The 15,044-nt window shown below is 36.5% G+C and overlaps 1 protein-coding gene across 2 annotated transcripts in view; it reads left to right on the top strand.

The window, feature by feature from the left end:
- The window catches only part of LOC150107633 (uncharacterized), a 271,977-nt gene that overhangs the window by 82,387 nt on the left and 174,546 nt on the right, over window positions 1-15,044 (top strand). The window lies entirely within an intron of this gene.

Below are 15,044 nucleotides of genomic sequence, written 5' to 3'. Positions count from 1 at the left end.
AGAGAATATTGAACGTTCCTGGCAAGTAAGTCAGCTTGTGTTCTTAGACAATACAGAAAGAGGTATTGTGATAGAATACCATTTGCAAGCCTATCTGTTCGACAATACAGAGAAAAACTGTAAGTAATTGAAGTGCTGTGTAAAACTAGCTAAACAAAAGTCATGGGAAGACTTAGGTGAGAACATTGAAAGTAAATATCAGGAAGGTGGCAAAATATTCTGGAGGCTGGAAAGGCTTAGAAATAGAGGGAAAGAGTACTGTAAAATCAACTGGAGGTGACATGAAAACTGAAGGTGAAGATAATCTCAATGTATTGAGTAATTACTTTGAAAGATTGCTCAATGAAACAAGCAGTGTCAGCACAGTTGAAAACACAACCAGAATGCAGTCAGGAATACATAACCATATCTGAAGTAGAAAAAGCTAGCACAAACCTGAAATGTGGAAAGGCAGCTGGAGTAGATTATATTCGACACCAGAAATGGTCAAATATTGAGGTATATAAGTTTTACAGTGGCTACACTGCACAGGAAAAAGAACTAACGAAGGACCAAGATTTAGGTGGATTAATACAGTCAAAATGCCTTAGAAAACAGAAATTGATAATGTTGGAGCATTGACAGATTAATTTGAAGGAAAACTATCGATCTGAGGTTGCTAATGATGTAACTTTTTCATGTCATGCTATCATAATATCCTGCACATCCCTGAGGATACATATCATGAATTTGATGAAATATTGCTATGGTTTTTGTATGGCTAACAACAAGCTGGTCATGTTGGAAGTTTTTCCACTTGGTTATACTATAAATTAAAGATGCCAAGAAATTATATTCTTGGTTTAGTCCTTTATCCAAATGTAAGCAAACAAAGTTTGCACCTGAAGTCATTTCAGGACTTCGGCAACTTATATAGAAGCTAATGACTTCACATCACTTGCCTTAGTATTCCATAATGCAAAGCACATATCTTTATAGACATGTATAATGATATGCATTATGGGAAGAGTCACTAACTAGACTGGTTTTGACCTTTATTGAGGTGAAAAAGTAAAGGGTTGCTCATGATAGACCTAGAGTAGTTAGTATAGGGGTGCAGGAGAGCCTGATAGTATTAGGAGAAAGAAAAGACAGATAACATGAGAGATAGAGAAAAGGTCTCAGCTCTTTTATATCATCATATAGCCAAAGCCTATCAGTTTTCCTTTTTCACCAGTCTCATATAGATGAACAACCAAAAGACCAATGGAAAATAAAGCGCAAAGATGATTTATACACAGGTGGTTAGCTCCATATGACTTATAACTGCCTTGAGTTGGCCTTCTCTGCCTGGGATTGCTCTCCAGTCACCCCTGCAATTGACTATAAGACCGCATTGAATTAAGAGGGTGAAACCATTTAAAAAAAACCTCTCATAGAAAGAGTAGACAAAATTTTATTCCCACTGGTGAATATTGCATAATGTGGGTGGTCTACACCATCTAGTCATTAATTTGATATCTCCTAGAATGCTTCTTTCTAAATACAAAAATCATCTGACTGAACAATAAAATTTCCACAATACAATATTATAAAGCATTCGGATGTCATGTTTCTGTTTTTTAAATCTGTTTCTTGTAACCTTTCATAAATGGTATTTTAATATTCATTAATTATAAAAATAAAAATTCTCTTCCTATTGCTGACAGGTGGTTGGTATTGCAAAAAAATAACCTGTTCTGTTGTAAGCAATGGAATGCCCAACATATCACGTAATCTGTTCCAAATATGCAGGGCAAGAGGGCAGCTGTAGAATGCATGTTCTACTGTTTCCAATTGGTAACAGATTGGATCTCCAATGTTCAAGTATCTCCATTTGATGGTATTGACTGGAAGGTGGCCATATGCAATTCTCCCAAGATCATTCCTGTTATGGCATTCTTCAAATTTCAGCAAGTTATGAAACAAGATATTGTTGTCAATACCCAACTGTGAAACTTCATTGCAAAAGAGATTAAAATTTCTTTTTACCAAATTTTACTTTTTTTAATGGAAAGAATGTAAATTTCAGAGTGCTTTAGTAGTTTTAGAGTTAAGTACACAGTGTTGTAGTATTCAGGAACAATCTAAGCTTTTGGACCTTTATAATCATTACTCCAAACAGATGAAGATGAAAACCCAGATAGTACAGGAGATGGTCTGCATATGTGTGATTAGTCTGCAATACTTTATGAATTTTTGAAGCTGTATTGCTTAAATAGCAGAATTTTAATACTGGAAGTTAAAATCCTTTATGCTTCTTTGATAGTTGGAGAAATTCCTTTTTAACTTCATGGTATCGGCTGGACCAAAAAAATTGCACATGTTTACTATATAATTATCCTTTCTTTTAGTGTTGCAGCATGATCAACATTCATTTTAGAAATTATGGACTTTATAACCATGTTATAAATAACTCTTTTAATTTCTTGACGTTTCGATCTTCACATTAAGATCATATACAAATATACAGGACAAGCTGAGTTACATTACATACAGTAAGCTAGAGAAACAATGATTTGATCATAGGGTATTTTACTGGCATGACCTCTAGTGAAAAAAAAAAAAATTTAATTCTTTAGAAACCACATCAAGCTAAATTCTGTTTATGATAACATGAATAAACATTTTTTCTTATAGATTGTTTTCTTTCAGTAACAATGATGTCCTAATTTTAGCCTTAGAATTGTTATTTTTGAATTAGGATCCTGGATTATCTACACTCCTGTTTATAGTTACTCTTAGAGAGGAAGGTTCCGTGGGTCGAATATGTGCCTTCCATATGTTTGGGATTTTTAGACCATCATTATTGTTCAGATTGGAGTGGTTGATAATAATCTCACAGGCTTCCTTAAATTTGCATTCATACCATGTTTTGGTGTGATGTTGACAACTAGTGCTTTTCCAGTCAATTCTATGTAAGGTGTTTAGGGCATGATCAGAAAGCCCAGCTTCACCATAATTATTATATTTAATGTGTTGTTTATGTTCTTTTTGTCTGATAGGAATTGTGCATCCTGTTTCCCCTATATATGGCATGTTACAGATGCGGTAAATATGGTATACTCCAGGGTGGGCCAGTGGAGGGAGTGGGTCTTTGGATGAGTTCATCATCATCATCAAATTCCTGCCATGTACCCTCAAGGGGTGTACAGGATATGACAGTACTACATGAAAAAATTACATCATTACTAACTTCCTATCTACAATTTTCCTCCAAATCAGTCTGTTACTTGTCAAGACTCCAACAGACAATATCAGATCTTATATTTCTATCGTCTAAGGCACTTTGTACCGTATCAATCCACCTATATCTTGGTCTTCCTCTGGGTCATTTTCCTGCCAACCTGGCAGAGAACACTTGTTTTGCTAATCTTTCCTCTCCCATTCTATTTAAGTGACCATACCACCTCAGATTACCTCTGCTAATGCATTCCTGGATGCTGACAATGTCAAGTTCTTTCCTAATATCCTCATTTTTAATATGATATTGCCATTGATGCCATCTGTTCACCCCTCTAATCTTTCTCAGGACTCTCATATCTGCGGTCGCTAGTCTTTGGTCAAGTGTTTTACTTCTGACCCAGCTCACAGATCCATAAGTTAAAACTGGTTTGAACACTATCTTGTATACAGCTAATTTAGTGTTCCGACTAATTTCTCTCTTATTCCATATGAATTTATTCAATTGACTTCCCACCATCTTTGCTGATTCTGTTGTCTATTTCTATATTTAATTTACCATCTTCAGTAAAAATCGTGCCTAAGTAGCTGAAATGTTTTACTTGTTCAACAGGTTCTCCATTCACAACACAGTTGACATTTTCAATGATTCTGCCTATTTTCATTGTCTTCGTCTTTTTATTGCTGACCTTCATACCATATCTATTACAACAGCAATTGAATTTAGTCAGAGAATCTTGCAGACTTGTAGCGGATTTATTTAGAAGTATAACATCATCCGCATAAAGCAAAGAGCTGACATTAACATCGCCAATTTTGATATCAGGTTTAATACCACTTTCCTTCATAATGTGATCCATATAGATAATGAATAACAGAGGGGATAATGTACATCCTTGTATCACACCACATTTAACATTAAACCATCTTCCTATACAGCCTTCAATTCTAACTGCTGACTTACAACTCAAATAAAGACTAAGTATTGCTTGATATAATGCTCCATTGACACCATATAACTGCAGCGTATTGAATAGCTTCTCTCTTGGCACCTTGTCATATGCCTTTTCCAAATCGACAAAACTTAAATACAAATCTTTGTTATATTCCCATGCTTTCCCGACTATTTGTCGTAAAGTGAAAATCTGATCCTGACAGCCTCTATTTGGCCTGAATCCAGCTTGTTCTTCACCAAGCTTTTCTTCTACAATTCTTCTCAACCGTTTCTCAAGTATACTTGCATAGATCTTGCCAGGAACACTTAGTAGGGAAATACCTCTGTAATTTTCACATTCAGTTTTATTTCCCTTTTTATATATGGGTACTATGAGAGCTCTATTCCAATCATCGGGAATTCGTCCCTCTGTCCAGGCTTTCTGAACTATGCAGTGCAGCCACTGTAAAACTCTTATACCACCATACTTCAGCATTTCTGCTGAAGTATGGTCGAATATCATCTACTCCTGCTGCCTTTCCACATTTCAAGCCTTTGATGGCTTTTTCTACTTCAAGTATGGATATGTATTCCTGACTGCATGCCTGGTCAGTGTTTTTTATCACTGTGCTGTCATCACTGCTTGTTTCATTTAGCAGTTTTTCAAAGTAATTACTCCATACTTCAAGGATATCTTTTTCTCCCGTTTTCATGTCACCTTTATCATCTCTAACTCCTTTTACAGCACTCTTTCCTCCATTCCTAAGATTCTAAATATTTTGCCACCTTCTTGATATTTATTTTCTATATTCTTGCCAAAGTCCTCCCATGACTTTTGTTTAGCTAGTTTTACACACTGTTTAGCTTTCTTACATTTGTCCCTGTATTCTGTAAGAGTAAAAGCTGACTTATTTGCCAGGAACTTTTGATATGCTTTCTTCTTTTCCTTCACTGCCTCTTTAACTTCCTGTGTCCACCAGGGAGTTCTGATTTTTTTATCCTTGCACACAACCTCACCACATGCCTCTCTGGCAGAATCAATCAATGTTTTCTTCAGAGTTGCCACTGAATCTCCAAGGTTTGATTCCTGTTCTCAAACTCTTTCATTTTCTTTTCAATAATCTTTCTGTATTTTAGTCTACAGTTCACATCTGAGAGCCGCTCAACTTTTATTTGCTTTAAAACTTTCTTACATGCTATTCTTTTCAATATGAAATTCAATTTTATCCTGCTCAAGACTAAATAGTGATCACTTCCAATTTCAAATCCTCTGTACACTCTGGTGTCCTGCACCAGGGAGAAAACATCACTATCAACAATAACATAGCCAATGAGACTTTTCTTATTCCCTGCCTCTTCTCTCCATGTGAATTTGTGCACATTTTTATGTTGGAAAATGGTGTTAGTAATAACCAGTCCATGTCCTGAGCAGAAATCCAACAGATATTTGCCATTATTATTAGCTTTGCTCTTTGCTCCAAATTTTCCCAAAATATATTTGTATGTCTCACAATCATTTCCTACTCCTATTTAGATCCCCAACAAGGACCAACTTTTCCTTTTTCATTGTGTCAGTTGCTTTTTCTAAAGCCTCAAAAAATTCCTCCACTTCTACCTTAGTAGAACCTTCTGTGGGACCATAGGCACAAATAAGTCTCATTGTCCAGTTCCCCATTCTCATATTTGCCCACGTTACTCTACTTGAGACTGACTGCCATTCAAGAAGATTAGCCTCGTATTTTGTGTTGAATACTATGGCTACTCCTTCTTTTCCTTGATTGTCATTGCCTGAATATAACATTTTGTTTTTATTGCTCAGAAAGATCTCACCAGTTTTGGTCTTTTTTGTTTCAGTCACCCCTATTATGTCGATCTGGTACTTATCTAATTCCTCAGCTAGCTCCATTTCTTTGCCATTCAGGCTTCTTACGTTGATAGTACCGATCTTTAACTCTGGTGATGTTGAGTTGGGGTTTGTTTTCAGATTTGTTCCAGTAGCTGACTTTTTGCTGTTCGCCCTGGTTCCCTGGCGAAAACAACAGGGGCCTTGTTTAACCGGGCGACGCCCCAGCCGGCATGAAATTTTGTCATGTTGTACCATCATTTTTTATTTTGGTTTAACCAATAAGAATACAATTTGGTCGGCTAAATCCCAAATTGCCAGCCCATCCTCGTTCATTCAGTATCAAAGTAGATACCCAACAGGGTGCACCACGAGAAGGTGAGGATTGGACATTAGGTCAGAAGCCCTGGTCTAAGCTTTTTAATTTTGCAGGAGGTTTAAAGGTGGCTTTAAGGTGATATTTTTGTAGCATTCTGTTTATTTTATCTGATGTCCCTTTAATGTAAGGAATGGTTATCATATTTATTACCAGACTAGTCAACATCAGATAAAATAAGCAGAATACTACAGAATACAACCTCAAAGCCACCTTTAAACCTCCTGCAAAATTAAAAAGCTTACTCAACTTATCCAAAGACCTACTCCCTCTGCTGGCCCACCCTGGAGTATACCATATTTACTGTACCTGTAACATACCATATATAGGGGAAACAGGATGCACAATTCCTATCAGACAAAAAGAGCATAAACGAGACATTAAATATAATAATTATGGAGAAGCTGGCCTTTCTGATCATGCCCTAAACACTTTATACAGAATTGACTGGAAAAGCACTAGTTGTCTACATCATACCAAAACATGGTATGAACGCAAATTTAAGGAAGCCTGTGAGATTATTATCAACCACCCCAATCTGAACAATAATGATATTCTAAAAATCCCAAACACATGGAACGCACATGTTTGACCCACGGAACCTTCCTCTCTAAGAGTAACTATAAACAGGACTATAATAAGTTTAGTTTAATCCTTTATCCAAGTGTGAGCAAATAAAGTTTGTGCCTGAAAGTATCTTCAGGACTGGGGTAAGGTAGTGCAACACTAGGCAACTCGTTGCAAAGGTAGAGAAAGTTTCCATCACTCCTATCTCAGTATCTTCTATATTGCAAAGCACATCTCCTTGCGGATATGTGTAATGCTATGCATTAAGGCAAGGGCCACTACCCATACCGGTTTCGACCTTTATTGAGGTCTCGTCAGTGGGAGCCAGGAGATACAAAGTGGAGATACAAAGGCAGAAGCAATGAGAGGTCATCCCAACCCATAGGAGTTGCCAAAGGGTGTGTAACCTTATTAAATTACTCCGGATTCAGAGAAAGATGTTGAGAGTTTATTTTTCACTTGGGCCTGGCTCCCACTGACGAGACCTCAATAAAGGTCGAAATCGGTATGGGTAGTGGCCCTTACCTTAATGCATAGCATTACACATATCCGCAAGGAGATGTGCTTTGCATTATGGGAGATACTGAGATAGGAGTGATGGAAGCTTTCTCGACCTTTGCAACAAGTTGCCTGGTGTTGCACTACCTTACCCCAGTCCTGAAGATACTTTCAGGCGCAAACATTGTTTGCTCACACTTGGATAAAGGATTAAACTAAACTTATTATAGTCTAAACGAGTGAAAAATAAACTCTGAACATCTTTCTCTGAATGTGGAGTAATTTAATAATAAGGTTACACACCCTTTGGCAACTCCTATGGGTTGGGATGACCTCTCATTGCTTCTGTCTTTGCATCTCCACTACTGGGCCTGGCTCCCACTGACGAGACCTCAATAAAGGTCAAAACTGGTATGGGTAGTGGCCCTTGCCTTAATGCATAGCATTACACATATCCGCAAGGAGATGTGCTTTGCATTATGGGAGATACTGAGATAGGAGTGATGGAAGCTTTCTCCATCTTTACAACAAGTCGCCTGATGTTGCACTACCTTACCCCAGTCCTGAAGATACTTTCAGGCGCAAACTTTGTTTGCTCACACTTGGATAAAGGATTAAACTAAACTTATTATAGCCTACTAACCAAGTGAAAAATAAACTCTCAATATAAACAGGACTGTAGATAATCTAGGATCCTAAATCAAAAATAATAATTATAAGGCTAAAAATAGGACATCATTGTTACTGAAAGAAAACTATCTATAAGAAAGAATGTTTATTCATGTTATCATAAATAGAATTTAGCTTGATGTAGTTTCTAAATAATTTAATTTTTATTTTTATTTATTTATTTTTTTTACTAGAGGTCATGCCAGTAGATGATCAAATCATTGTTTTTCTAGCTTCCTGTATGTAATGTAACTCAGCTTGTCCTGTATATTTGTATATGGTCCAGATGATGATCTTAATATGAAAATCGAAATGTCGGGAAATTAAAAGAGTTATTTATAACACGGTTGTGAAGTCCATAATTTCTAAAACGAATGCTGATCACCGTGCAACACTAAAAGAAAGGCTTATGATAATTCATGGAGATTTGACCCACAAGCAATGCAATCAATATGGTGAGCTGAAGATTCATGTTTCTGGTTTGATCAATCGACTGGCCTTTTTAAAACAGTGTAGGGACAACAATAGCATTCCGAATTGCATCAAACTAAAGAAAAACTTTGCCTCAACAAAGTTATAACGAATATACCACTGCATGGAGAAAGCGCCTACTCAGAGAACAGATCCAGGCTAGTAGAAAGAACTTAGCTGTTACTCAAAACCAGCTACAAAATGTAAAATCGGAACTTTCAAGCTACTTAGACGCAGATATCTGGATGATCCTGTAAATGAAAACGAAGAAAGAAAACCTAATTTCCAAATTTCATAGACTAAAAGATCGACAAAATTAACGGCCATATTCAAATTTCGCCACACTGAATAATAACAACCAACCAGAAGCAAGAAACAACAGGAGCCATCAATTGCCTGCAAGTAACGGTAACGTAGTTAACCTATCCAACCACGCTTTAAACAACGATGAACTCTTGGTACTTAACAAAGGTCTAAATTTTGCTGTAGCACCCAGATCGATAAACAAACTGGAATTTATTTTGAAAGAAGCTTAAGATTCATCCCAAATAACATAGCAGATAAAATACGTTTAGAAACTGTCAACATTTTAAATCAGTGCTTCCCAAACTTCTGGATGTCAGGGCCCCCTTTGCAAAAAATTAAAATATTTCACGGCCCCCCTCGAAACAAAATTGTAATAGAGAGATATATTATTATAATGTTTATTGTATTTATATTCAATACAAAACATATTAGTGTGTTTTTATCCCAGTTGTCTCTAATTGCACTATTTGTTGAGAAATATATTACACAGACTCCTTATACCTTATTCACTGGCATAATAAAAGTACTTGTTTTTATTATCTCTGCAGTATATTTTTACGAATATTGCAAAAATCAAATGCATATATTACATTTTTTGCCTCTTACCGTTTGGTTCTGAAGACGATGCGGGCTGTTCTGGTAAAATATGAAATACTGTCCCTTTTTTCTTTTTTTTTTTTTTTTAGTCTGTTTCTGCTTCTGATTGTGCATGGGATTTTTTTTTTTTTTTTATCAGCCACTTATCCATCTCAGGGTTAAATTTTTTAACGTAGAATAGATCAAATAATATCACCACAGACTGATAACATGAAATTAGTGAATATTACCTGAATAAGGGAATCCCCGGACCAGGAACATTTTTCTGTTTTGTGACTTTTCTCCCTTTACGGTAATCAAGTCTAACGTGAAACAGACAGCAAAGCAGGTTAATAAAACGTGCATATGATTGGTGCGGTATTAACAAAAGATCGCTCAACCGAAAGATAAAAGCATAGCTGACAGTTGAGTTAAAATGCTAACTCTTTTCAACTGAATTCCATATGTGAAACTGCCATAACATTCATTATATATATATATATATATTACTTAGTTTAACACTTTTACGAATTTTAACACGTTCGGTTGAATTTTATTGCTGCCTTGGGAAATCGAACTCACACATATCTAATTAATAACAATAGTTTATAGTTAGATACTATGTTTGCCCATGCAACATATGGTTTTGTTTCAGTCTATACAGCATAGTTTATGTATGAGGGGACATGTGATTCATTAATTAGTGTGTTTTTATCCCAGTTGTCTGTAATTGCACTATTTGTTGAGAAATATATTACACAGACTCCTCATACCTTATTCACTGGCATAATAAAAGTACTTGTTTTTATTACCTCTGCAGTATAGTGGCTGTTAGGGAGGCATGTTGTTTACCACTGCAAGCGAGTTACTATCTCCCCACATGAACTTCTTTAAGCTTTTTTTCATGTGTGAAGTATATGCGAAACTTTTATTGGTAACAGAAAACTAGCTCGGATGACAGTGATAATATAAAACGAGTTTTGATATGTATATAAAGTCAGTATCAACAGTTCTTGATATTAAAATATAAAAAATAACAAAAAAGAAATAATAAATAATAAAAGTTAAATACGTTTCTTTTAAAATAAAAAAATTACTTAGTCTTAAAACATTTTAAATTTGTTTTCATTATTTCACGGGCCCCCTCAACAAAACCTACGGCCCACAGTTTGGGAAACGCTGTTTTAAATCATAACAAAACAATAACAAGCAACTTAACAAAACACGAATTAACAGCGGTGAAATCATTAAATCAAATCCGAACATCGTAATAACTAGAGCCCGATAAAGGAAGTGCCACCATTATTTTAACCGAACCACTTATTTAGAAAAAATGAATCTGCTAGTCTCGGACAATAATACATACCAACTCGTTAACTACAACCCAACCAATAGAATAAAAAAGAAAACAGAGAAACTGCTTAAGTCAATTACCACATGGCCCGAAGATAAGGTCAAGAAACTATTTCTGCACTATGCTCGTTCCCCAAGAATTTATGGGCTACCAAAAATACACAAAGAAAACACACACCACTCCGGCCGATAGTCGAAGGGATAGATAGCCCAAATTATCACTTAGCCAAGAAATTAGCAGCAACCCTCAAGGAGTTGGTAGGTCATTCCCCCTCCTATATCAGAAACACATAACACTTCATAAACATTATCAAAGACATTACATTAGAAAAAGATGATTTATTAGTCAGTTTTGACATCTCTGCCCTCTTTACGAATGACTCAATCAATGATATAATCCTTCTTTTACAGAACAAATTCCCTCCAGATATCACGGTGCTCTTTGCGCATGTATTACGTTCTGGTTATTTTGTATGGCAAAACGCTTTCTACCTACAAAAAGAAGGCACAGCCATGGGCTTGCCATTATCCCCCTCTATTGCTAACTTTTATATGGAACATTTTGCGCAACATGCTTTAGATTCCTCTTCTTTAAAACCCAAAGTCTGGCTTAGATACATTGATGGTGCTTTCGCAATCTGGTCCCATGGCTGCTAGACACATTCCTTAGCCACCTAAACAAACAGAAATGCATACAGTTCACAATTGAGATTGAAAAACAGAACACACTTCTGTTTCTAGATACGCTTGTCACACGTCTTCCTTCTGGCAATCTTTCCTTCACTGTTTACCAGAAACTGACACATGCTGGCCAATATATACACATAAACTACTACCACCACCCAACATAAAAACTAGGTCTCATTAATACTCTAAAAAACAGAGCTCTGAAGATCTGCTCCAGTAAACATGCACTGAAAGACGAATTTAAAGTTATCAGCAATACTTTTCAAAAAAATGGGTACAGCCAAAACACTACTAACAAACTTCTCTACAAGACCTCAATAAAAAACAAACCAGATTACAATAAAACTATAACCATTCCTTACATTAAAGGGACATCAGATAAAATAAACAGAATACTACAAAAATACAACCTCAAAGCCACCTTTAAACCTCCTGCTAAATTAAAAAGCTTACTCAACTCATCCAAAGCCCCAATCCGCTCGCTGGCCCATCCTGGAGTATACCATATTTATTGCACCTGTGACATACCATATATAGGGGAAACAGGATGCACAATTCCTATCAGACAAAAAGAACATAAACAACACATTAAATATAATAATTATGGTAAAACTGGCCTTTCTGATCATGCCCTTGAAATACCTTACATAGAATTGACACCAAAACATGGTGTGAATGCAAATTTAAGGAAGCCTGTGAGATTATTGTCAACCACCCCAATCTGAACAATAATGATGGTCTAAAAATCCCAAACACGTGGAAGGCACATATTCGACCCATGGAACCTTCCTCTCTAAGAGTAACTATAAACAGGACTGTAGATAATCCAGGATCCTAAATCATAACATGAATAAACATTCTTTCTCTATAAGAAAGAATGTTTATTCATGTTATCATAAATAGAATTTAGCTTGATGTAGTTTCTAAATTATTTTATTTATTTTTATTTTTTTTTCACTAGAGTCATGGCAGTAGTATATCCGATGATCAAATCATTGTTTCTCTAGCTTTCTGTATGTAATGTAACTCAGCTTGTCCTGTATATTTGTATATGCTCCAGATGATGATCTTAATATGAAGATCGAAACGGCCGGAAATTAAAAGTTATTTATAACACGGTTGTAAAGTCCATAATTTCTAAAATGTTTACTATATAATTACTTTTCTTCAGTTTCTCTGTCCGTAATATTTATTATAAACTACTAGTAGGAAAGATTATGGTTTTGAGTACTATGACTTTAGAAGACAAGGAGAGTAGGTCTATTTTCCAGTCTTCTAACATTTCTTGTATACAAGTTCTTGGACTGGTAATATTGGGTGAGTGGAGAAGGGAATACCAAGTATAATGAGCAGTTCTTTCTCAGGGGTTAGTTCAAAAGGAATGCCTCCAAGATCCCGCTTTCCAAAAACTTAATTTTGTCTTGTCTGCATTAATAGTTAATACATTACTTTTGCTGAATTTTTCCAAAATATCAAAAAATATATATAATCATTATCTTTCAAAGTTCCCATTACATCATCGGCATATGCTAATACCTTATTTTCCTTTATAGTTGAAGGAACTGTTATTCCTTGCACTGCATGTGTATTGTAGACTTCCTGTAAGAAAGGTTCAAGAACCAATGCAAAGAGCAGCGGACTAAGAGGACAACTTTGCTTGACTCCTTTTTGAATTTTTACCATGTCTGACTGGAACCCATTAACTAGGAGGCAGGTAGTTGAATTGGCATAGGCTCCTTTGATAATGGATAGCAGTTTTTTACCTATATCAATTTGCTGGAGGATGTGGAACAGAAAGGGATGTCGGACATTATCAAATGCTTGAGTAAGGTCTACTGATAGCACTGCCATCGACTGCTTTTTCGTGTTAAGCGGATTAGATCGCGTAGCAGAAATAGATTAAATTCTACTGCTCGACCTGGTACTCCATACACCTGTGTGCTTTTAATTATGTATCTCATCCCCACTTTGAACCTGTTATTGATAATGCAAAAAAATCTCGTCAGTATTGGATAGAGATATAGGTCTCCACCTTGCTTATTAAGGTGCGATCTCTATTAGGTTTTTTTTTTTTTATACAAGAGGTTGGTAGATCAACCTATAGTACATTAGTACTGTGTATGGGTTGGGAAAGAAGGTACTTGTTCACATCAGATTCGAATGATTATAGATTGTATTCCCTAGGAAAACATCAAGGGGAAGACTTTCATAGTATAGCAGTTGCAGGGACAAAGGAGGAGGAGAAGAAATTTGTTCTGTGGGTTTCAAGGTGCACTGTGTAGGGATGTTGAGCAGCAGCTACACATGTTCCATTGAGCTTAGTACTAAGTGGGAGAATTATTGATGCTATTTCAGATGAACATTTTCCATGAAAACACATAGTGCAGAGACCAGTCGTCTGTGTGAGAGTGGTGGGGGGGTGAGTTGGTAAGAGATGGGTCATTAATAAGTCTGCTTGCTCTCCTCTGTATGGAGTTGAGCAATTTGAGGGAGCTTTTTGAGGCCCACCCCATATGTGGGAGCAATATTCGATGGTTGGGCAGATTTGTGATTTGTATAGGGTTAATAGCTGTTTGGGGATGAAGTAACGTCTTGAGCAAAAGAGAAATCCTAGTTTTTTAGAAGCTGAGGATGCAATGGTTGTTATGTGTTTATGCCAGGAGAGGCTTGATGTCAGGGTAATTCCAAGAAGAGAAATCTCAGATTGTCTGGAAATTTGGGTATTGTCAAAAATAATACTGGGAGAAACTGGTTCTTTTTTTATGAAAATGAGACAGTACTGGGTTTTATTTGCATTGAAATTGACTAGGTTATCTGAACCCCATTGGAGGATGGCTTGGAGGTCTGAATTAAGGGCAGTGGTGGTTGCTGAACTGTATGTTGAGGTGAGGTTGTGTGGAGTAAGGTTTATCAAAAGAAAGGGAGGAGTGCAATGTGCTCTCATCTGCAAAATTGTGTATTGGGTTGGAGGTAAGCTGAAGTAGGTCATTGATATATATATAGTAGGAAGAGGGCTGGTGAGAGAACAGAACCTTGAGGAACCCCATCATTGGTTGAATGGTGAAAGGATAAGGAGCCATCCACCACCACATATAGTGAGCATCCAGACAGAATGCTGGCAATCCAATTACAGAGGTCTTGAGATAGACCAAATGATGGCAGCTTGCTTAGTAAGCCTTTGTGCCACACCTGGTCAAACGCCTTGGAAATATCAAGTCCAACCGCTTGAGATTTGCCAAATTTCTCCATGGCATTTGACCAGAAATGGATAACATGTGAGCAGATCTCCTGTTGATTGGCAGCAATGGAATCCATACTGGCAGTCATTTATTAGACAGGTAGCTTCAAGGTAGTGTAGGAGTTGGTAATTGATGATTTTTTCCATTACTTTAGACAGGACTGATGTGAGTGAGATGTGGCGGTAGTTGGACGGCAGTGACTGGTTACCCTTTTTGGGAATGGGTTGAATATAGGCCAATTTCCAGGCTGTGGAATTGATACCAGTGGAGTAAGACAGTATATATAAGCAGCATAGGACAGGAGACAGTTCTGGTGCACAAACC

Source organism: Typopeltis vanoorti, chromosome 4 (genome assembly GCF_054136105.1).
Source record: "Typopeltis vanoorti isolate ZY-2024b chromosome 4, IOZ_Tvanoo_1.0, whole genome shotgun sequence".
Classification (NCBI taxonomy): domain Eukaryota; kingdom Metazoa; phylum Arthropoda; class Arachnida; order Uropygi; family Thelyphonidae; genus Typopeltis; species Typopeltis vanoorti.
The sequence above is the reverse complement of the archived record's forward strand: the minus strand, read 5'-3'. Positions and strand labels throughout refer to the sequence as shown.